At 48.3% G+C, this 22,514-nt stretch overlaps 12 non-coding genes across 12 annotated transcripts; all 12 read left to right on the top strand.

Annotated features, from left to right (window-relative positions):
• Positions 1-1,945: 1,945 nt before the first annotated feature.
• On the top strand, positions 1,946-2,017 carry trnad-guc (transfer RNA aspartic acid (anticodon GUC)). The gene has a single exon. It is a non-coding gene; the product is annotated as a tRNA-Asp (tRNA).
• A 2,690-nt stretch (positions 2,018-4,707) lies between these two features.
• trnad-guc (transfer RNA aspartic acid (anticodon GUC)) lies at positions 4,708-4,779 on the top strand. Its single transcript has one exon. It is a non-coding gene; the product is annotated as a tRNA-Asp (tRNA).
• Positions 4,780-6,088: 1,309 nt separating this feature from the next.
• Positions 6,089-6,160, top strand: trnad-guc (transfer RNA aspartic acid (anticodon GUC)). The gene has a single exon. It is a non-coding gene; the product is annotated as a tRNA-Asp (tRNA).
• A 1,309-nt stretch (positions 6,161-7,469) lies between these two features.
• On the top strand, positions 7,470-7,541 carry trnad-guc (transfer RNA aspartic acid (anticodon GUC)). Its single transcript has one exon. It is a non-coding gene; the product is annotated as a tRNA-Asp (tRNA).
• Positions 7,542-8,850: 1,309 nt separating this feature from the next.
• Positions 8,851-8,922, top strand: trnad-guc (transfer RNA aspartic acid (anticodon GUC)). The gene has a single exon. It is a non-coding gene; the product is annotated as a tRNA-Asp (tRNA).
• Positions 8,923-11,601: 2,679 nt separating this feature from the next.
• trnad-guc (transfer RNA aspartic acid (anticodon GUC)) lies at positions 11,602-11,673 on the top strand. The gene has a single exon. It is a non-coding gene; the product is annotated as a tRNA-Asp (tRNA).
• A 1,309-nt stretch (positions 11,674-12,982) lies between these two features.
• On the top strand, positions 12,983-13,054 carry trnad-guc (transfer RNA aspartic acid (anticodon GUC)). The gene has a single exon. It is a non-coding gene; the product is annotated as a tRNA-Asp (tRNA).
• Positions 13,055-14,363: 1,309 nt separating this feature from the next.
• Positions 14,364-14,435, top strand: trnad-guc (transfer RNA aspartic acid (anticodon GUC)). Its single transcript has one exon. It is a non-coding gene; the product is annotated as a tRNA-Asp (tRNA).
• Positions 14,436-15,744: 1,309 nt separating this feature from the next.
• trnad-guc (transfer RNA aspartic acid (anticodon GUC)) lies at positions 15,745-15,816 on the top strand. The gene has a single exon. It is a non-coding gene; the product is annotated as a tRNA-Asp (tRNA).
• Positions 15,817-17,125: 1,309 nt separating this feature from the next.
• trnad-guc (transfer RNA aspartic acid (anticodon GUC)) lies at positions 17,126-17,197 on the top strand. Its single transcript has one exon. It is a non-coding gene; the product is annotated as a tRNA-Asp (tRNA).
• A 1,309-nt stretch (positions 17,198-18,506) lies between these two features.
• On the top strand, positions 18,507-18,578 carry trnad-guc (transfer RNA aspartic acid (anticodon GUC)). Its single transcript has one exon. It is a non-coding gene; the product is annotated as a tRNA-Asp (tRNA).
• Positions 18,579-21,474: 2,896 nt separating this feature from the next.
• Positions 21,475-21,546, top strand: trnad-guc (transfer RNA aspartic acid (anticodon GUC)). Its single transcript has one exon. It is a non-coding gene; the product is annotated as a tRNA-Asp (tRNA).
• The last annotated feature ends 968 nt before the right edge of the window (positions 21,547-22,514 follow it).

Raw genomic sequence — 22,514 nt, 5'->3', positions numbered from 1 at the left:
AGAATATTCTAAACTCTCTCGTGGGGGTCGCGGACTCAAATTACGAACCGTGACCGAGCGCCACGTGGCACCTTCAGAACAAAGATGGGAGTTTGGCGGACCGCGACCGGAGTAAATGACTAATTTCCGGATCCGAAAAGGTTCTTCCAGAAAGTGGTTTAGAGCCCGTTTCAGAGCATTTGGAACACAATGAAATAGGTTTGTAGTAAAGTATAAAAAAATGTTATTGGCGATATCGGCCTGGAGCCACTTAGCCTTGTGGCTTCAGCACCAAAACACCACCTCAATCCTGGCTCACCCGGAGCCACCCAAAGACCCGTCTCACCGTCCGACCCCGGGGACCCGCTCTTAAGCACCCCCTCCGACCGGACACCGGAGTGAAAGAGCCAGCCTGCGGAGCTGGAGGACCAGGGTCCTGGTACCCTAAACACCCAGACGCTACTGGTACCATGAACAGCACTCTGTCAGATACTCAGGCGCATTTTGCTTTTCACTCATGCTGTGGTTTCAGGACCTTCTGTTAGGACCTTCAGTCAGCTTCTTCAAAGAAAAACGAAAGAGCTGTCCTCGTTAGTATAGTGGACAGTATCTCTGCCTGTCACGCAGAAGACCGAGGTTCGATTCCCCGACGGGGAGACTTCTTGTTTAGTACGATGATAACTACATGATTAATTCAAGTAAACAATGGTCATTAAGAAAATAGACTCTAGAAGTTGCTTCTCAATGCTGCAGCTGGATCAGAGGAAACTCCGATTGAGGTAGGATTATATACACACAGAAAATTTCATTGAAGAAGTTCTGAAGACTTAAAATATTTCTGTCAAGTAAAAGGAGCAATTATTTAGGACAGCATACAGCATCACTCGGATCTGAAAGTCAACCTGCAGCAGAAGTTGTCTGAGATATCCAAACAAGGTTTTAAAGGGACAGAGCAGATGTTGTGTCTACAGCGGTGGTGCTAAAACTCTGGTTCTTTGGTCGCTCTCCTCTTCTTCCTCACTGCTGATCTGTTCCAGTCCTTGTTCTGGAGCTAGTGATGGTTTTTGTGCTTTCACCTACACTTTAAAATGTCCAATTTTCAGGAAGAAAAGAAACTTATAAACTGCCTGACACAGGGTGATGGATGGTTTCTAAGCCCTGGAAGGTGCTGAAGAGGTGAAACAACCGTGAATGAGCGTCTTTGGGGTCCCAGAGACCCCGTTGGATGTCCTCTAAAATTCTTGAGAACCGGGCCGAGGACCGGGACTTCCAGCCGACCGAGTCCGAGAAAGGCGCACCGTTGTCGGACACTTTTTCGTCGATCACCGGTCCTCGGCTGGAAGTCCCCACCCGAGCGATTTAGCGGTCTAAACTCGGGCCGAACAACGCCCTTCTACCCTCCAGAATATTCTAAACTCTCTCGTGGGGGTCGCGGACTCAAATTACGAACCGTGACCGAGCGCCACGTGGCACCTTCAGAACAAAGATGGGAGTTTGGCGGACCGCGACCGGAGTAAATGACTAATTTCCGGATCCGAAAAGGTTCTTCCAGAAAGTGGTTTAGAGCCCGTTTCAGAGCATTTGGAACACAATGAAATAGGTTTGTAGTAAAGTATAAAAAAATGTTATTGGCGATATCGGCCTGGAGCCACTTAGCCTTGTGGCTTCAGCACCAAAACACCACCTCAATCCTGGCTCACCCGGAGCCACCCAAAGACCCGTCTCACCGTCCGACCCCGGGGACCCGCTCTTAAGCACCCCCTCCGACCGGACACCGGAGTGAAAGAGCCAGCCTGCGGAGCTGGAGGACCAGGGTCCTGGTACCCTAAACACCCAGACGCTACTGGTACCATGAACAGCACTCTGTCAGATACTCAGGCGCATTTTGCTTTTCACTCATGCTGTGGTTTCAGGACCTTCTGTTAGGACCTTCAGTCAGCTTCTTCAAAGAAAAACGAAAGAGCTGTCCTCGTTAGTATAGTGGACAGTATCTCTGCCTGTCACGCAGAAGACCGGGGTTCGATTCCCCGACGGGGAGACTTCTTGTTTAGTACGATGATAACTACATGATTAATTCAAGTAAACAATGGTCATTAAGAAAATAGACTCTAGAAGTTGCTTCTCAATGCTGCAGCTGGATCAGAGGAAACTCCGATTGAGGTAGGATTATATACACACAGAAAATTTCATTGAAGAAGTTCTGAAGACTTAAAATATTTCTGTCAAGTAAAAAGAGCAATTATTTAGGACAGCATACAGCATCACTCGGATCTGAAAGTCAACCTGCAGCAGAAGTTGTCTGAGATATCCAAACAAGGTTTTAAAGGGACAGAGCAGATGTTGTGTCTACAGCGGTGGTGCTAAAACTCTGGTTCTTTGGTCGCTCTCCTCTTCTTCCTCACTGCTGATCTGTTCCAGTCCTTGTTCTGGAGCTAGTGATGGTTTTTGTGCTTTCACCTACACTTTAAAATGTCCAATTTTCAGGAAGAAAAGAAACTTATAAACTGCCTGACACAGGGTGATGGATGGTTTCTAAGCCCTGGAAGGTGCTGAAGAGGTGAAACAACCGTGAATGAGCGTCTTTGGGGTCCCAGAGACCCCGTTGGAGGTCCTCTAAAATTCTTGAGAACCGGGCCGAGGACCGGGACTTCCAGCCGACCGAGTCCGAGAAAGGCGCACCGTTGTCGGACACTTTTTCGTCGATCACCGGTCCTCGGCTGGAAGTCCCCACCCGAGCGATTTAGCGGTCTAAACTCGGGCCGAACAACGCCCTTCTACCCTCCAGAATATTCTAAACTCTCTCGTGGGGGTCGCGGACTCAAATTACGAACCGTGACCGAGCGCCACGTGGCACCTTCAGAACAAAGATGGGAGTTTGGCGGACCGCGACCGGAGTAAATGACTAATTTCCGGATCCGAAAAGGTTCTTCCAGAAAGTGGTTTAGAGCCCGTTTCAGAGCATTTGGAACACAATGAAATAGGTTTGTAGTAAAGTATAAACAAATGTTATTGGCGATATCGGCCTGGAGCCACTTAGCCTTGTGGCTTCAGCACCAAAACACCACCTCAATCCTGGCTCACCCGGAGCCACCCAAAGACCCGTCTCACCGTCCGACCCCGGGGACCCGCTCTTAAGCACCCCCTCCGACTGGACACCGGAGTGAAAGAGCCAGCCTGCGGAGCTGGAGGACCAGGGTCCTGGTACCCTAAACACCCAGACGCTACTGGTACCATGAACAGCACTCTGTCAGATACTCAGGCGCATTTTGCTTTTCACTCATGCTGTGGTTTCAGGACCTTCTGTTAGGACCTTCAGTCAGCTTCTTCAAAGAAAAACGAAAGAGCTGTCCTCGTTAGTATAGTGGACAGTACCTCTGCCTGTCACGCAGAAGACCGAGGTTCGATTCCCCGACGGGGAGACTTCTTGTTTAGTACGATGATAACTACATGATTAATTCAAGTAAACAATGGTCATTAAGAAAATAGACTCTAGAAGTTGCTTCTCAATGCTGCAGCTGGATCAGAGGAAACTCCGATTGAGGTAGGATTATATACACACAGAAAATTTCATTGAAGAAGTTCTGAAGACTTAAAATATTTCTGTCAAGTAAAAAGAGCAATTATTTAGGACAGCATACAGCATCACTCGGATCTGAAAGTCAACCTGCAGCAGAAGTTGTCTGAGATATCCAAACAAGGTTTTAAAGGGACAGAGCAGATGTTGTGTCTACAGCGGTGGTGCTAAAACTCTGGTTCTTTGGTCGCTCTCCTCTTCTTCCTCACTGCTGATCTGTTCCAGTCCTTGTTCTGGAGCTAGTGATGGTTTTTGTGCTTTCACCTACACTTTAAAATGTCCAATTTTCAGGAAGAAAAGAAACTTATAAACTGCCTGACACAGGGTGATGGATGGTTTCTAAGCCCTGGAAGGTGCTGAAGAGGTGAAACAACCGTGAATGAGCGTCTTTGGGGTCCCAGAGACCCCGTTGGATGTCCTCTAAAATTCTTGAGAACCGGGCCGAGGACCGGGACTTCCAGCCGACCGAGTCCGAGAAAGGCGCACCGTTGTCGGACACTTTTTCGTCGATCACCGGTCCTCGGCTGGAAGTCCCCACCCGAGCGATTTAGCGGTCTAAACTCGGGCCGAACAACGCCCTTCTACCCTCCAGAATATTCTAAACTCTCTCGTGGGGGTCGCGGACTCAAATTACGAACCGTGACCGAGCGCCACGTGGCACCTTCAGAACAAAGATGGGAGTTTGGCGGACCGCGACCGGAGTAAATGACTAATTTCCGGATCCGAAAAGGTTCTTCCAGAAAGTGGTTTAGAGCCCGTTTCAGAGCATTTGGAACACAATGAAATAGGTTTGTAGTAAAGTATAAAAAAATGTTATTGGCGATATCGGCCTGGAGCCACTTAGCCTTGTGGCTTCAGCACCAAAACACCACCTCAATCCTGGCTCACCCGGAGCCACCCAAAGACCCGTCTCACCGTCCGATCCCGGGGACCCGCTCTTAAGCACCCCCTCCGACCGGACACCGGAGTGAAAGAGCCAGCCTGCGGAGCTGGAGGACCAGGGTCCTGGTACCCTAAACACCCAGACGCTACTGGTACCATGAACAGCACTCTGTCAGATACTCAGGCGCATTTTGCTTTTCACTCATGCTGTGGTTTCAGGACCTTCTGTTAGGACCTTCAGTCAGCTTCTTCAAAGAAAAACAAAAGAGCTGTCCTCGTTAGTATAGTGGACAGTATCTCTGCCTGTCACGCAGAAGACCGGGGTTCGATTCCCCGACGGGGAGACTTCTTGTTTAGTACGATGATAACTACATGATTAATTCAAGTAAACAATGGTCATTAAGAAAATAGACTCTAGAAGTTGCTTCTCAATGCTGCAGCTGGATCAGAGGAAACTCCGATTGAGGTAGGATTATATACACACAGAAAATTTCATTGAAGAAGTTCTGAAGACTTAAAATATTTCTGTCAAGTAAAAAGAGCAATTATTTAGGACAGCATACAGCATCACTCGGATCTGAAAGTCAACCTGCAGCAGAAGTTGTCTGAGATATCCAAACAAGGTTTTAGAGGGACAGAGCAGATGTTGTGTCTACAGCGGTGGTGCTAAAACTCTGGTTCTTTGGTCGCTCTCCTCTTCTTCCTCACTGCTGATCTGTTCCAGTCCTTGTTCTGGAGCTAGTGATGGTTTTTGTGCTTTCACCTACACTTTAAAATGTCCAATTTTCAGGAAGAAAAGAAACTTATAAACTGCCTGACACAGGGTGATGGATGGTTTCTAAGCCCTGGAAGGTGCTGAAGAGGTGAAACAACCGTGAATGAGCGTCTTTGGGGTCCCAGAGACCCCGTTGGAGGTCCTCTAAAATTCTTGAGAACCGGGCCGAGGAACGGGACTTCCAGCCGACCGAGTCCGAGAAAGGCGCACCGTTGTCGGACACTTTTTCGTCGATCACCGGTCCTCGGCTGGAAGTCCCCACCCGAGCGATTTAGCGGTCTAAACTCGGGCCGAACAACGCCCTTCTACCCTCCAGAATATTCTAAACTCTCTCGTGGGGGTCGCGGACTCAAATTACGAACCGTGAGCGAGCGCCACGTGGCACCTTCAGAACAAAGATGGGAGTTTGGCGGACCGCGACCGGAGTAAATGACTAATTTCCGGATCCGAAAAGGTTCTTCCAGAAAGTGGTTTAGAGCCCGTTTCAGAGCATTTGGAACACAATGAAATAGGTTTGTAGTAAAGTATAAAAAAATGTTATTGGCGATATCGGCCTGGAGCCACTTAGCCTTGTGGCTTCAGCACCAAAACACCACCTCAATCCTGGCTCACCCGGAGCCACCCAAAGACCCGTCTCACCGTCCGACCCCGGGGACCCGCTCTTAAGCACCCCCTCCGACCGGACACCGGAGTGAAAGAGCCAGCCTGCGGAGCTGGAGGACCAGGGTCCTGGTACCCTAAACACCCAGACGCTACTGGTACCATGAACAGCACTCTGTCAGATACTCAGGCGCATTTTGCTTTTCACTCATGCTGTGGTTTCAGGACCTTCTGTTAGGACCTTCAGTCAGCTTCTTCAAAGAAAAACGAAAGAGCTGTCCTCGTTAGTATAGTGGACAGTATCTCTGCCTGTCACGCAGAAGACCGGGGTTCGATTCCCCGACGGGGAGACTTCTTGTTTAGTACGATGATAACTACATGATTAATTCAAGTAAACAATGGTCATTAAGAAAATAGACTCTAGAAGTTGCTTCTCAATGCTGCAGCTGGATCAGAGGAAACTCCGATTGAGGTAGGATTATATACACACAGAAAATTTCATTGAAGAAGTTCTGAAGACTTAAAATATTTCTGTCAAGTAAAAAGAGCAATTATTTAGGACAGCATACAGCATCACTCGGATCTGAAAGTCAACCTGCAGCAGAAGTTGTCTGAGATATCCAAACAAGGTTTTAAAGGGACAGAGCAGATGTTGTGTCTACAGCGGTGGTGCTAAAACTCTGGTTCTTTGGTCGCTCTCCTCTTCTTCCTCACTGCTGATCTGTTCCAGTCCTTGTTCTGGAGCTAGTGATGGTTTTTGTGCTTTCACCTACACTTTAAAATGTCCAATTTTCAGAAAGAAAAGAAACTTATAAACTGCCTGACACAGGGTGATGGATGGTTTCTAAGCCCTGGAAGGTGCTGAAGAGGTGAAACAACCGTGAATGAGCGTCTTTGGGGTCCCAGAGACCCCGTTGGAGGTCCTCTAAAATTCTTGAGAACCGGGCCGAGGACCGGGACTTCCAGCCGACCGAGTCCGAGAAAGGCGCACCGTTGTCGGACACCTTTTCGTCGATCACCGGTCCTCGGCTGGAAGTCCCCACCCGAGCGATTTAGCGGTCTAAACTCGGGCCGAACAACGCCCTTCTACCCTCCAGAATATTCTAAACTCTCTCGTGGGGGTCGCGGACTCAAATTACGAACCGTGAGCGAGCGCCACGTGGCACCTTCAGAACAAAGATGGGAGTTTGGCGGACCGCGACCGGAGTAAATGACTAATTTCCGGATCCGAAAAGGTTCTTCCAGAAAGTGGTTTAGAGCCCGTTTCAGAGCATTTGGAACACAATGAAATAGGTTTGTAGTAAAGTATAAAAAAATGTTATTGGCGATATCGGCCTGGAGCCACTTAGCCTTGTGGCTTCAGCACCAAAACACCACCTCAATCCTGGCTCACCCGGAGCCACCCAAAGACCCGTCTCACCGTCCGACCCCGGGGACCCGCTCTTAAGCACCCCCTCCGACCGGACACCGGAGTGAAAGAGCCAGCCTGCGGAGCTGGAGGACCAGGGTCCTGGTACCCTAAACACCCAGACGCTACTGGTACCATGAACAGCACTCTGTCAGATACTCAGGCGCATTTTGCTTTTCACTCATGCTGTGGTTTCAGGACCTTCTGTTAGGACCTTCAGTCAGCTTCTTCAAAGAAAAACGAAAGAGCTGTCCTCGTTAGTATAGTGGACAGTATCTCTGCCTGTCACGCAGAAGACCGGGGTTCGATTCCCCGACGGGGAGACTTCTTGTTTAGTACGATGATAACTACATGATTAATTCAAGTAAACAATGGTCATTAAGAAAATAGACTCTAGAAGTTGCTTCTCAATGCTGCAGCTGGATCAGAGGAAACTCCGATTGAGGTAGGATTATATACACACAGAAAATTTCATTGAAGAAGTTCTGAAGACTTAAAATATTTCTGTCAAGTAAAAAGAGCAATTATTTAGGACAGCATACAGCATCACTCGGATCTGAAAGTCAACCTGCAGCAGAAGTTGTCTGAGATATCCAAACAAGGTTTTAAAGGGACAGAGCAGATGTTGTGTCTACAGCGGTGGTGCTAAAACTCTGGTTCTTTGGTCGCTCTCCTCTTCTTCCTCACTGCTGATCTGTTCCAGTCCTTGTTCTGGAGCTAGTGATGGTTTTTGTGCTTTCACCTACACTTTAAAATGTCCAATTTTCAGGAAGAAAAGAAACTTATAAACTGCCTGACACAGGGTGATGGATGGTTTCTAAGCCCTGGAAGGTGCTGAAGAGGTGAAACAACCGTGAATGAGCGTCTTTGGGGTCCCAGAGACCCCGTTGGAGGTCCTCTAAAATTCTTGAGAACCGGGCCGAGGACCGGGACTTCCAGCCGACCGAGTCCGAGAAAGGCGCACCGTTGTCGGACACTTTTTCGTCGATCACCGGTCCTCGGCTGGAAGTCCCCACCCGAGCGATTTAGCGGTCTAAACTCGGGCCGAACAACGCCCTTCTACCCTCCAGAATATTCTAAACTCTCTCGTGGGGGTCGCGGACTCAAATTACGAACCGTGAGCGAGCGCCACGTGGCACCTTCAGAACAAAGATGGGAGTTTGGCGGACCGCGACCGGAGTAAATGACTAATTTCCGGATCCGAAAAGGTTCTTCCAGAAAGTGGTTTAGAGCCCGTTTCAGAGCATTTGGAACACAATGAAATAGGTTTGTAGTAAAGTATAAAAAAATGTTATTGGCGATATCGGCCTGGAGCCACTTAGCCTTGTGGCTTCAGCACCAAAACACCACCTCAATCCTGGCTCACCCGGAGCCACCCAAAGACCCGTCTCACCGTCCGACCCCGGGGACCCGCTCTTAAGCACCCCCTCCGACCGGACACCGGAGTGAAAGAGCCAGCCTGCGGAGCTGGAGGACCAGGGTCCTGGTACCCTAAACACCCAGACGCTACTGGTACCATGAACAGCACTCTGTCAGATACTCAGGCGCATTTTGCTTTTCACTCATGCTGTGGTTTCAGGACCTTCTGTTAGGACCTTCAGTCAGCTTCTTCAAAGAAAAACGAAAGAGCTGTCCTCGTTAGTATAGTGGACAGTATCTCTGCCTGTCACGCAGAAGACCGGGGTTCGATTCCCCGACGGGGAGACTTCTTGTTTAGTACGATGATAACTACATGATTAATTCAAGTAAACAATGGTCATTAAGAAAATAGACTCTAGAAGTTGCTTCTCAATGCTGCAGCTGGATCAGAGGAAACTCCGATTGAGGTAGGATTATATACACACAGAAAATTTCATTGAAGAAGTTCTGAAGACTTAAAATATTTCTGTCAAGTAAAAAGAGCAATTATTTAGGACAGCATACAGCATCACTCGGATCTGAAAGTCAACCTGCAGCAGAAGTTGTCTGAGATATCCAAACAAGGTTTTAAAGGGACAGAGCAGATGTTGTGTCTACAGCGGTGGTGCTAAAACTCTGGTTCTTTGGTCGCTCTCCTCTTCTTCCTCACTGCTGATCTGTTCCAGTCCTTGTTCTGGAGCTAGTGATGGTTTTTGTGCTTTCACCTACACTTTAAAATGTCCAATTTTCAGGAAGAAAAGAAACTTATAAACTGCCTGACACAGGGTGATGGATGGTTTCTAAGCCCTGGAAGGTGCTGAAGAGGTGAAACAACCGTGAATGAGCGTCTTTGGGGTCCCAGAGACCCCGTTGGAGGTCCTCTAAAATTCTTGAGAACCGGGCCGAGGACCGGGACTTCCAGCCGACCGAGTCCGAGAAAGGCGCACCGTTGTCGGACACTTTTTCGTCGATCACCGGTCCTCGGCTGGAAGTCCCCACCCGAGCGATTTAGCGGTCTAAACTCGGGCCGAACAACGCCCTTCTACCCTCCAGAATATTCTAAACTCTCTCGTGGGGGTCGCGGACTCAAATTACGAACCGTGAGCGAGCGCCACGTGGCACCTTCAGAACAAAGATGGGAGTTTGGCGGACCGCGACCGGAGTAAATGACTAATTTCCGGATCCGAAAAGGTTCTTCCAGAAAGTGGTTTAGAGCCCGTTTCAGAGCATTTGGAACACAATGAAATAGGTTTGTAGTAAAGTATAAAAAAATGTTATTGGCGATATCGGCCTGGAGCCACTTAGCCTTGTGGCTTCAGCACCAAAACACCACCTCAATCCTGGCTCACCCGGAGCCACCCAAAGACCCGTCTCACCGTCCGACCCCGGGGACCCGCTCTTAAGCACCCCCTCCGACCGGACACCGGAGTGAAAGAGCCAGCCTGCGGAGCTGGAGGACCAGGGTCCTGGTACCCTAAACACCCAGACGCTACTGGTACCATGAACAGCACTCTGTCAGATACTCAGGCGCATTTTGCTTTTCACTCATGCTGTGGTTTCAGGACCTTCTGTTAGGACCTTCAGTCAGCTTCTTCAAAGAAAAACGAAAGAGCTGTCCTCGTTAGTATAGTGGACAGTATCTCTGCCTGTCACGCAGAAGACCGAGGTTCGATTCCCCGACGGGGAGACTTCTTGTTTAGTACGATGATAACTACATGATTAATTCAAGTAAACAATGGTCATTAAGAAAATAGACTCTAGAAGTTGCTTCTCAATGCTGCAGCTGGATCAGAGGAAACTCCGATTGAGGTAGGATTATATACACACAGAAAATTTCATTGAAGAAGTTCTGAAGACTTAAAATATTTCTGTCAAGTAAAAAGAGCAATTATTTAGGACAGCATACAGCATCACTCGGATCTGAAAGTCAACCTGCAGCAGAAGTTGTCTGAGATATCCAAACAAGGTTTTAAAGGGACAGAGCAGATGTTGTGTCTACAGCGGTGGTGCTAAAACTCTGGTTCTTTGGTCGCTCTCCTCTTCTTCCTCACTGCTGATCTGTTCCAGTCCTTGTTCTGGAGCTAGTGATGGTTTTTGTGCTTTCACCTACACTTTAAAATGTCCAATTTTCAGGAAGAAAAGAAACTTATAAACTGCCTGACACAGGGTGATGGATGGTTTCTAAGCCCTGGAAGGTGCTGAAGAGGTGAAACAACCGTGAATGAGCGTCTTTGGGGTCCCAGAGACCCCGTTGGATGTCCTCTAAAATTCTTGAGAACCGGGCCGAGGACCGGGACTTCCAGCCGACCGAGTCCGAGAAAGGCGCACACTTTTTCGTCGATCACCGGTCCTCGGCTGGAAGTCCCCACCCGAGCGATTTAGCGGTCTAAACTCGGGCCGAACAACGCCGTTCTACCCTCCAGAATATTCTAAACTCTCTCGTGGGGGTCGCGGACTCAAATTACGAACCGTGAGCGAGCGCCACGTGGCACCTTCAGAACAAAGATGGGAGTTTGGCGGGCCGCGACCGGAGTAAATGACTAATTTCCGGGTCCGAAAAGGTTCTTCCAGAAAGTGGTTTAGAGCCCGTTTCAGAGCATTTGGAACACAATGAAATAGGTTTGTAGTAAAGTATAAAAAAATGTTATTGGCGATATCGGCCTGGAGCCACTTAGCCTTGTGGCTTCAGCACCAAAACACCACCTCAATCCTGGCTCACCCGGAGCCACCCAAAGACCCGTCTCACCGTCCGACCCCGGGGACCCGCTCTTAAGCACCCCCTCCGACCGGACACCGGAGTGAAAGAGCCAGCCTGCGGAGCTGGAGGACCAGGGTCCTGGTACCCTAAACACCCAGACGCTACTGGTACCATGAACAGCACTCTGTCAGATACTCAGGCGCATTTTGCTTTTCACTCATGCTGTGGTTTCAGGACCTTCTGTTAGGACCTTCAGTCAGCTTCTTCAAAGAAAAACGAAAGAGCTGTCCTCGTTAGTATAGTGGACAGTATCTCTGCCTGTCACGCAGAAGACCGGGGTTCGATTCCCCGACGGGGAGACTTCTTGTTTAGTACGATGATAACTACATGATTAATTCAAGTAAACAATGGTCATTAAGAAAATAGACTCTAGAAGTTGCTTCTCAATGCTGCAGCTGGATCAGAGGAAACTCCGATTGAGGTAGGATTATATACACACAGAAAATTTCATTGAAGAAGTTCTGAAGACTTAAAATATTTCTGTCAAGTAAAAAGAGCAATTATTTAGGACAGCATACAGCATCACTCGGATCTGAAAGTCAACCTGCAGCAGAAGTTGTCTGAGATATCCAAACAAGGTTTTAGAGGGACAGAGCAGATGTTGTGTCTACAGCGGTGGTGCTAAAACTCTGGTTCTTTGGTCGCTCTCCTCTTCTTCCTCACTGCTGATCTGTTCCAGTCCTTGTTCTGGAGCTAGTGATGGTTTTTGTGCTTTCACCTACACTTTAAAATGTCCAATTTTCAGGAAGAAAAGAAACTTATAAACTGCCTGACACAGGGTGATGGATGGTTTCTAAGCCCTGGAAGGTGCTGAAGAGGTGAAACAACCGTGAATGAGCGTCTTTGGGGTCCCAGAGACCCCGTTGGAGGTCCTCTAAAATTCTTGAGAACCGGGCCGAGGAACGGGACTTCCAGCCGACCGAGTCCGAGAAAGGCGCACCGTTGTCGGACACTTTTTCGTCGATCACCGGTCCTCGGCTGGAAGTCCCCACCCGAGCGATTTAGCGGTCTAAACTCGGGCCGGACAACGCCCTTCTACCCTCCAGAATATTCTAAACTCTCTCGTGGGGGTCGCGGACTCAAATTACGAACCGTGAGCGAGCGCCACGTGGCACCTTCAGAACAAAGATGGGAGTTTGGCGGACCGCGACCGGAGTAAATGACTAATTTCCGGATCCGAAAAGGTTCTTCCAGAAAGTGGTTTAGAGCCCGTTTCAGAGCATTTGGAACACAATGAAATAGGTTTGTAGTAAAGTATAAAAAAATGTTATTGGCGATATCGGCCTGGAGCCACTTAGCCTTGTGGCTTCAGCACCAAAACACCACCTCAATCCTGGCTCACCCGGAGCCACCCAAAGACCCGTCTCACCGTCCGACCCCGGGGACCCGCTCTTAAGCACCCCCTCCGACCGGACACCGGAGTGAAAGAGCCAGCCTGCGGAGCTGGAGGACCAGGGTCCTGGTACCCTAAACACCCAGACGCTACTGGTACCATGAACAGCACTCTGTCAGATACTCAGGCGCATTTTGCTTTTCACTCATGCTGTGGTTTCAGGACCTTCTGTTAGGACCTTCAGTCAGCTTCTTCAAAGAAAAACGAAAGAGCTGTCCTCGTTAGTATAGTGGACAGTATCTCTGCCTGTCACGCAGAAGACCGGGGTTCGATTCCCCGACGGGGAGACTTCTTGTTTAGTACGATGATAACTACATGATTAATTCAAGTAAACAATGGTCATTAAGAAAATAGACTCTAGAAGTTGCTTCTCAATGCTGCAGCTGGATCAGAGGAAACTCCGATTGAGGTAGGATTATATACACACAGAAAATTTCATTGAAGAAGTTCTGAAGACTTAAAATATTTCTGTCAAGTAAAAAGAGCAATTATTTAGGACAGCATACAGCATCACTCGGATCTGAAAGTCAACCTGCAGCAGAAGTTGTCTGAGATATCCAAACAAGGTTTTAAAGGGACAGAGCAGATGTTGTGTCTACAGCGGTGGTGCTAAAACTCTGGTTCTTTGGTCGCTCTCCTCTTCTTCCTCACTGCTGATCTGTTCCAGTCCTTGTTCTGGAGCTAGTGATGGTTTTTGTGCTTTCACCTACACTTTAAAATGTCCAATTTTCAGGAAGAAAAGAAACTTATAAACTGCCTGACACAGGGTGATGGATGGTTTCTAAGCCCTGGAAGGTGCTGAAGAGGTGAAACAACCGTGAATGAGCGTCTTTGGGGTCCCAGAGACCCCGTTGGAGGTCCTCTAAAATTCTTGAGAACCGGGCCGAGGACCGGGACTTCCAGCCGACCGAGTCCGAGAAAGGCGCACCGTTGTCGGACACTTTTTCGTCGATCACCGGTCCTCGGCTGGAAGTCCCCACCCGAGCGATTTAGCGGTCTAAACTCGGGCCGAACAACGCCCTTCTACCCTCCAGAATATTCTAAACTCTCTCGTGGGGGTCGCGGACTCAAATTACGAACCGTGAGCGAGCGCCACGTGGCACCTTCAGAACAAAGATGGGAGTTTGGCGGACCGCGACCGGAGTAAATGACTAATTTCCGGATCCGAAAAGGTTCTTCCAGAAAGTGGTTTAGAGCCCGTTTCAGAGCATTTGGAACACAATGAAATAGGTTTGTAGTAAAGTATAAAAAAATGTTATTGGCGATATCGGCCTGGAGCCACTTAGCCTTGTGGCTTCAGCACCAAAACACCACCTCAATCCTGGCTCACCCGGAGCCACCCAAAGACCCGTCTCACCGTCCGACCCCGGGGACCCGCTCTTAAGCACCCCCTCCGACCGGACACCGGAGTGAAAGAGCCAGCCTGCGGAGCTGGAGGACCAGGGTCCTGGTACCCTAAACACCCAGACGCTACTGGTACCATGAACAGCACTCTGTCAGATACTCAGGCGCATTTTGCTTTTCACTCATGCTGTGGTTTCAGGACCTTCTGTTAGGACCTTCAGTCAGCTTCTTCAAAGAAAAACGAAAGAGCTGTCCTCGTTAGTATAGTGGACAGTATCTCTGCCTGTCACGCAGAAGACCGGGGTTCGATTCCCCGACGGGGAGACTTCTTGTTTAGTACGATGATAACTACATGATTAATTCAAGTAAACAATGGTCATTAAGAAAATAGACTCTAGAAGTTGCTTCTCAATGCTGCAGCTGGATCAAAGGAAACTCCGATTGAGGTAGGATTATATACACACAGAAAATTTCATTGAAGAAGTTCTGAAGACTTAAAATATTTCTGTCAAGTAAAAAGAGCAATTATTTAGGACAGCATACAGCATCACTCGGATCTGAAAGTCAACCTGCAGCAGAAGTTGTCTGAGATATCCAAACAAGGTTTTAGAGGGACAGAGCAGATGTTGTGTCTACAGCGGTGGTGCTAAAACTCTGGTTCTTTGGTCGCTCTCCTCTTCTTCCTCACTGCTGATCTGTTCCAGTCCTTGTTCTGGAGCTAGTGATGGTTTTTGTGCTTTCACCTACACTTTAAAATGTCCAATTTTCAGGAAGAAAAGAAACTTATAAACTGCCTGACACAGGGTGATGGATGGTTTCTAAGCCCTGGAAGGTGCTGAAGAGGTGAAACAACCGTGAATGAGCGTCTTTGGGGTCCCAGAGACCCCGTTGGAGGTCCTCTAAAATTCTTGAGAACCGGGCCGAGGAACGGGACTTCCAGCCGACCGAGTCCGAGAAAGGCGCACCGTTGTCGGACACTTTTTCGTCGATCACCGGTCCTCGGCTGGAAGTCCCCACCCGAGCGATTTAGCGGTCTAAACTCGGGCCGAACAACGCCCTTCTACCCTCCAGAATATTCTAAACTCTCTCGTGGGGGTCGCGGACTCAAATTACGAACCGTGAGCGAGCGCCACGTGGCACCTTCAGAACAAAGATGGGAGTTTGGCGGACCGCGACCGGAGTAAATGACTAATTTCCGGATCCGAAAAGGTTCTTCCAGAAAGTGGTTTAGAGCCCGTTTCAGAGCATTTGGAACACAATGAAATAGGTTTGTAGTAAAGTATAAAAAAATGTTATTGGCGATATCGGCCTGGAGCCACTTAGCCTTGTGGCTTCAGCACCAAAACACCACCTCAATCCTGGCTCACCCGGAGCCACCCAAAGACCCGTCTCACCGTCCGACCCCGGGGACCCGCTCTTAAGCACCCCCTCCGACCGGACACCGGAGTGAAAGAGCCAGCCTGCGGAGCTGGAGGACCAGGGTCCTGGTACCCTAAACACCCAGACGCTACTGGTACCATGAACAGCACTCTGTCAGATACTCAGGCGCATTTTGCTTTTCACTCATGCTGTGGTTTCAGGACCTTCTGTTAGGACCTTCAGTCAGCTTCTTCAAAGAAAAACGAAAGAGCTGTCCTCGTTAGTATAGTGGACAGTATCTCTGCCTGTCACGCAGAAGACCGGGGTTCGATTCCCCGACGGGGAGACTTCTTGTTTAGTACGATGATAACTACATGATTAATTCAAGTAAACAATGGTCATTAAGAAAATAGACTCTAGAAGTTGCTTCTCAATGCTGCAGCTGGATCAGAGGAAACTCCGATTGAGGTAGGATTATATACACACAGAAAATTTCATTGAAGAAGTTCTGAAGACTTAAAATATTTCTGTCAAGTAAAAAGAGCAATTATTTAGGACAGCATACAGCATCACTCGGATCTGAAAGTCAACCTGCAGCAGAAGTTGTCTGAGATATCCAAACAAGGTTTTAAAGGCACAGAGCAGATGTTGTGTCTACAGCGGTGGTGCTAAAACTCTGGTTCTTTGGTCGCTCTCCTCTTCTTCCTCACTGCTGATCTGTTCCAGTCCTTGTTCTGGAGCTAGTGATGGTTTTTGTGCTTTCAACTACACTTTAAAATGTCCAATTTTCAGGAAGAAAAGAAACTTATAAACTGCCTGACACAGGGTGATGGATGGTTTCTAAGCCCTGGAAGGTGCTGAAGAGGTGAAACAACCGTGAATGAGCGTCTTTGGGGTCCCAGAGACCCCGTTGGAGGTCCTCTAAAATTCTTGAGAACCGGGCCGAGGAACGGGACTTCCAGCCGACCGAGTCCGAGAAAGGCGCACCGTTGTCGGACACTTTTTCGTCGATCACCGGTCCTCGGCTGGAAGTCCCCACCCGAGCGATTTAGCGGTCTAAACTCGGGCCGAACAACGCCCTTCTACCCTCCAGAATATTCTAAACTCTCTCGTGGGGGTCGCGGACTCAAATTACGAACCGTGAGCGAGCGCCACGTGGCACCTTCAGAACAAAGATGGGAGTTTGGCGGACCGCGACCGGAGTAAATGACTAATTTCCGGATCCGAAAAGGTTCTTCCAGAAAGTGGTTTAGAGCCCGTTTCAGAGCATTTGGAACACAATGAAATAGGTTTGTAGTAAAGTATAAAAAAATGTTATTGGCGATATCGGCCTGGAGCCACTTAGCCTTGTGGCTTCAGCACCAAAACACCACCTCAATCCTGGCTCACCCGGAGCCACCCAAAGACCCGTCTCACCGTCCGACCCCGGGGACCCGCTCTTAAGCACCCCCTCCGACCGGACACCGGAGTGAAAGAGCCAGCCTGCGGAGCTGGAGGACCAGGGTCCTGGTACCCTAAACACCCAGACGCTACTGGTACCATGAACAGCACTCTGTCAGATACTCAGGCGCATTTTGCTTTTCACTCATGCTGTGGTTTCAGGACCTTCTGTTAGGACCTTCAGTCAGCTTCTTCAAAGAAAAACGAAAGAGCTGTCCTCGTTAGTATAGTGGACAGTATCTCTGCCTGTCACGCAGAAGACCGGGGTTCGATTCCCCGACGGGGAGACTTCTTGTTTAGTACGATGATAACTACATGATTAATTCAAGTAAACAATGGTCATTAAGAAAATAGACTCTAGAAGTTGCTTCTCAATGCTGCAGCTGGATCAGAGGAAACTCCGATTGAGGTAGGATTATATACACACAGAAAATTTCATTGAAGAAGTTCTGAAGACTTAAAATATTTCTGTCAAGTAAAAAGAGCAATTATTTAGGACAGCATACAGCATCACTCGGATCTGAAAGTCAACCTGCAGCAGAAGTTGTCTGAGATATCCAAACAAGGTTTTAGAGGGACAGAGCAGATGTTGTGTCTACAGCGGTGGTGCTAAAACTCTGGTTCTTTGGTCGCTCTCCTCTTCTTCCTCACTGCTGATCTGTTCCAGTCCTTGTTCTGGAGCTAGTGATGGTTTTTGTGCTTTCACCTACACTTTAAAATGTCCAATTTTCAGGAAGAAAAGAAACTTATAAACTGCCTGACACAGGGTGATGGATGGTTTCTAAGCCCTGGAAGGTGCTGAAGAGGTGAAACAACCGTGAATGAGCGTCTTTGGGGTCCCAGAGACCCCGTTGGAGGTCCTCTAAAATTCTTGAGAACCGGGCCGAGGAACGGGACTTCCAGCCGACCGAGTCCGAGAAAGGCGCACCGTTGTCGGACACTTTTTCGTCGATCACCGGTCCTCGGCTGGAAGTCCCCACCCGAGCGATTTAGCGGTCTAAACTCGGGCCGAACAACGCCCTTCTACCCTCCAGAATATTCTAAACTCTCTCGTGGGGGTCGCGGACTCAAATTACGAACCGTGAGCGAGCGCCACGTGGCACCTTCAGAACAAAGATGGGAGTTTGGCGGACCGCGACCGGAGTAAATGACTAATTTCCGGATCCGAAAAGGTTCTTCCAGAAAGTGGTTTAGAGCCCGTTTCAGAGCATTTGGAACACAATGAAATAGGTTTGTAGTAAAGTATAAAAAAATGTTATTGGCGATATCGGCCTGGAGCCACTTAGCCTTGTGGCTTCAGCACCAAAACACCACCTCAATCCTGGCTCACCCGGAGCCACCCAAAGACCCGTCTCACCGTCCGACCCCGGGGACCCGCTCTTAAGCACCCCCTCCGACCGGACACCGGAGTGAAAGAGCCAGCCTGCGGAGCTGGAGGACCAGGGTCCTGGTACCCTAAACACCCAGACGCTACTGGTACCATGAACAGCACTCTGTCAGATACTCAGGCGCATTTTGCTTTTCACTCATGCTGTGGTTTCAGGACCTTCTGTTAGGACCTTCAGTCAGCTTCTTCAAAGAAAAACAAAAGAGCTGTCCTCGTTAGTATAGTGGACAGTATCTCTGCCTGTCACGCAGAAGACCGGGGTTCGATTCCCCGACGGGGAGACTTCTTGTTTAGTACGATGATAACTACATGATTAATTCAAGTAAACAATGGTCATTAAGAAAATAGACTCTAGAAGTTGCTTCTCAATGCTGCAGCTGGATCAGAGGAAACTCCGATTGAGGTAGGATTATACAGGTAAAAGCCAGTAAATTAGAATATTTTGAAAAACTTGATTTTTTTCAGTAATTGCAGTCAAAAGGTGTAACTTGTACATTATATGTATTCATTGCACTCAGACTGATGCATTCAAATGTTTATTTCATTTAATTGTGATGAATTGAAGTGCAACAAATGAAAATCCAAAATTCCGTGTGTCACAAAATTAGAATATTACTTAAGGCAAATACAAAAAAGGGATTTTTAGAAATGTTGGCCAACTGAAAAGTATGAAAATGAAAAATATGAGCATGTGCAATACTCAATAGTTGGTTGGAGCTCCTTTTGCCTCAATTACTGCATTAATGCGGCGTGGCATGGAGTCGATGAGTTTCTGGCACTGCTCAGGTGTTATGAGAGCCCAGGTTGCTCTGATAGTGGCCTTCAACTCTTCTGCGTTTTTGGGTCTGGCATTCTGCATCTTCCTTTTCACAATACCCCACAGATTTTCTATGGGGCTAAGGTCAGGGGAGATGGCTGGCCAATTTAGAACAGAAATACCATGGTCCGTAAACCAGGCACGGGTAGATTTTGCGCTGTGTGCAGGCGCCAAGTCCTGTTGGAACTTGAAATCTCCATCTCCATAGAGCAGGTCAGCAACAGGAAGCATGAAGTGCTCTAAAACTTGCTGGTAGACTGCTGCGTTGACCCTGGATCTCAGGAGACAGAGTGGACCGACACCAGCAGATGACATGGCACCCCAAACCATCACGGATGGTGGAAACTTTACACTAGACTTCAGGCAACGTGGATCCTGTGCCTCTCCTGTCCTCCTCCAGACTCTGGGACCTCCATTTCCAAAGGAAATGCAAAATTTGCTTTCGTCAGAAAACATGACTTTGGCCCACTCAGCAGCAGTCCAGCTCTTTTTTTCCTTAGCCCAGGTGAGACGCTTTTGCGCTGTTTCTTGGTCAACAGTGGCTTGACACGAGGTATGCGGCAGTTGAAACCCGTGTCTTTCAAGCGTCTCTTGGTGGTGGATCTTGAAGCACTGACTCCAGCAGCTGTCCACTCCTTGTGAATCTCCCCCACATTTTTGAATGGGGTTTTTTCACAATCTTGACCACGGCGCGGTGATCCCTATCGCTTGTACACTTTTTCTTACCACAGTTTTTCCTTCCCTTTGCCTCTCCATTAATGTGTTTGGACACAGGGCTCTGAGAACAGCCAGCCTCTTCAGCAATAACCTTTTGTGTCTTGCCCTCCTTGTGCAATGTGTCGATGGTCGCCTTTTGGACAGCTGTCAAATCTGAAGTCTTCCCCATGTTTGTGTAGGCTTCACAACTGGACTGAGAGACCATTTAAAGCCCTTTGCAGGTGTTTTGAGGCACCAGGTGTCTTCAAAATGTAACCCTTACACAATATTCTAATTTTGTGACACACGGAATTTTGGATTTTCATTTATTGCCACTTCTAATCATCACAATTAAATGAAATAAACATTTGAATGCATCAGTCTGTGTGCAATGAATACATATAATGTACAAGTTACACCTTTTGACTGCAATTACTGAAATAAATCAAGTTTTTCAAAATATTCTAATTTACTGGCTTTTACCTGTATACACACAGAAAATTTCATTGAAGAAGTTCTGAAGACTTAAAATATTTCTGTCAAGTAAAAAGAGCAATTATTTAGGACAGCATACAGCATCACTCGGATCTGAAAGTCAACCTGCAGCAGAAGTTGTCTGAGATATCCAAACAAGGTTTTAGAGGGACAGAGCAGATGTTGTGTCTACAGCGGTGGTGCTAAAACTCTGGTTCTTTGGTCGCTCTCCTCTTCTTCCTCACTGCTGATCTGTTCCAGTCCTTGTTCTGGAGCTAGTGATGGTTTTTGTGCTTTCACCTACACTTTAAAATGTCCAATTTTCAGGAAGAAAAGAAACTTATAAACTGCCTGACACAGGGTGATGGATGGTTTCTAAGCCCTGGAAGGTGCTGAAGAGGTGAAACAACCGTGAATGAGCGTCTTTGGGGTCCCAGAGACCCCGTTGGAGGTCCTCTAAAATTCTTGAGAACCGGGCCGAGGAACGGGACTTCCAGCCGACCGAGTCCGAGAAAGGCGCACCGTTGTCGGACACTTTTTCGTCGATCACCGGTCCTCGGCTGGAAGTCCCCACCCGAGCGATTTAGCGGTCTAAACTCGGGCCGAACAACGCCCTTCTACCCTCCAGAATATTCTAAACTCTCTCGTGGGGGTCGCGGACTCAAATTACGAACCGTGAGCGAGCGCCACGTGGCACCTTCAGAACAAAGATGGGAGTTTGGCGGACCGCGACCGGAGTAAATGACTAATTTCCGGATCCGAAAAGGTTCTTCCAGAAAGTGGTTTAGAGCCCGTTTCAGAGCATTTGGAACACAATGAAATAGGTTTGTAGTAAAGTATAAAAAAATGTTATTGGCGATATCGGCCTGGAGCCACTTAGCCTTGTGGCTTCAGCACCAAAACACCACCTCAATCCTGGCTCACCCGGAGCCACCCAAAGACCCGTCTCACCGTCCGACCCCGGGGACCCGCTCTTAAGCACCCCCTCCGACCGGACACCGGAGTGAAAGAGCCAGCCTGCGGAGCTGGAGGACCAGGGTCCTGGTACCCTAAACACCCAGACGCTACTGGTACCATGAACAGCACTCTGTCAGATACTCAGGCGCATTTTGCTTTTCACTCATGCTGTGGTCTCAGGACCTTCTGTTAGGACCTTCAGTCAGCTTCTTCAAAGAAAAACAAAAGAGCTGTCCTCGTTAGTATAGTGGACAGTATCTCTGCCTGTCACGCAGAAGACCGGGGTTCGATTCCCCGACGGGGAGACTTCTTGTTTAGTACGATGATAACTACATGATTAATTCAAGTAAACAATGGTCATTAAGAAAATAGACTCTAGAAGTTGCTTCTCAATGCTGCAGCTGGATCAGAGGAAACTCCGATTGAGGTAGGATTATATACACACAGAAAATTTCATTGAAGAAGTTCTGAAGACTTAAAATATTTCTGTCAAGTAAAAAGAGCAATTATTTAGGACAGCATACAGCATCACTCGGATCTGAAAGTCAACCTGCAGCAGAAGTTGTCTGAGATATCCAAACAAGGTTTTAGAGGGACAGAGCAGATGTTGTGTCTACAGCGGTGGTGCTAAAACTCTGGTTCTTTGGTCGCTCTCCTCTTCTTCCTCACTGCTGATCTGTTCCAGTCCTTGTTCTGGAGCTAGTGATGGTTTTTGTGCTTTCACCTACACTTTAAAATGTCCAATTTTCAGGAAGAAAAGAAACTTATAAACTGCCTGACACAGGGTGATGGATGGTTTCTAAGCCCTGGAAGGTGCTGAAGAGGTGAAACAACCGTGAATGAGCGTCTTTGGGGTCCCAGAGACCCCGTTGGAGGTCCTCTAAAATTCTTGAGAACCGGGCCGAGGAACGGGACTTCCAGCCGACCGAGTCCGAGAAAGGCGCACCGTTGTCGGACACTTTTTCGTCGATCACCGGTCCTCGGCTGGAAGTCCCCACCCGAGCGATTTAGCGGTCTAAACTCGGGCCGAACAACGCCCTTCTACCCTCCAGAATATTCTAAACTCTCTCGTGGGGGTCGCGGACTCAAATTACGAACCGTGAGCGAGCGCCACGTGGCACCTTCAGAACAAAGATGGGAGTTTGGCGGACCGCGACCGGAGTAAATGACTAATTTCCGGATCCGAAAAGGTTCTTCCAGAAAGTGGTTTAGAGCCCGTTTCAGAGCATTTGGAACACAATGAAATAGGTTTGTAGTAAAGTATAAAAAAATG

Source organism: Cololabis saira, chromosome 13 (assembly GCF_033807715.1).
Source record: "Cololabis saira isolate AMF1-May2022 chromosome 13, fColSai1.1, whole genome shotgun sequence".
In the NCBI taxonomy this organism is placed as follows: domain Eukaryota; kingdom Metazoa; phylum Chordata; class Actinopteri; order Beloniformes; family Belonidae; genus Cololabis; species Cololabis saira.
Note: the sequence above shows the minus strand (reverse complement) of the source record. Positions and strands in the feature narration are given on the sequence as shown.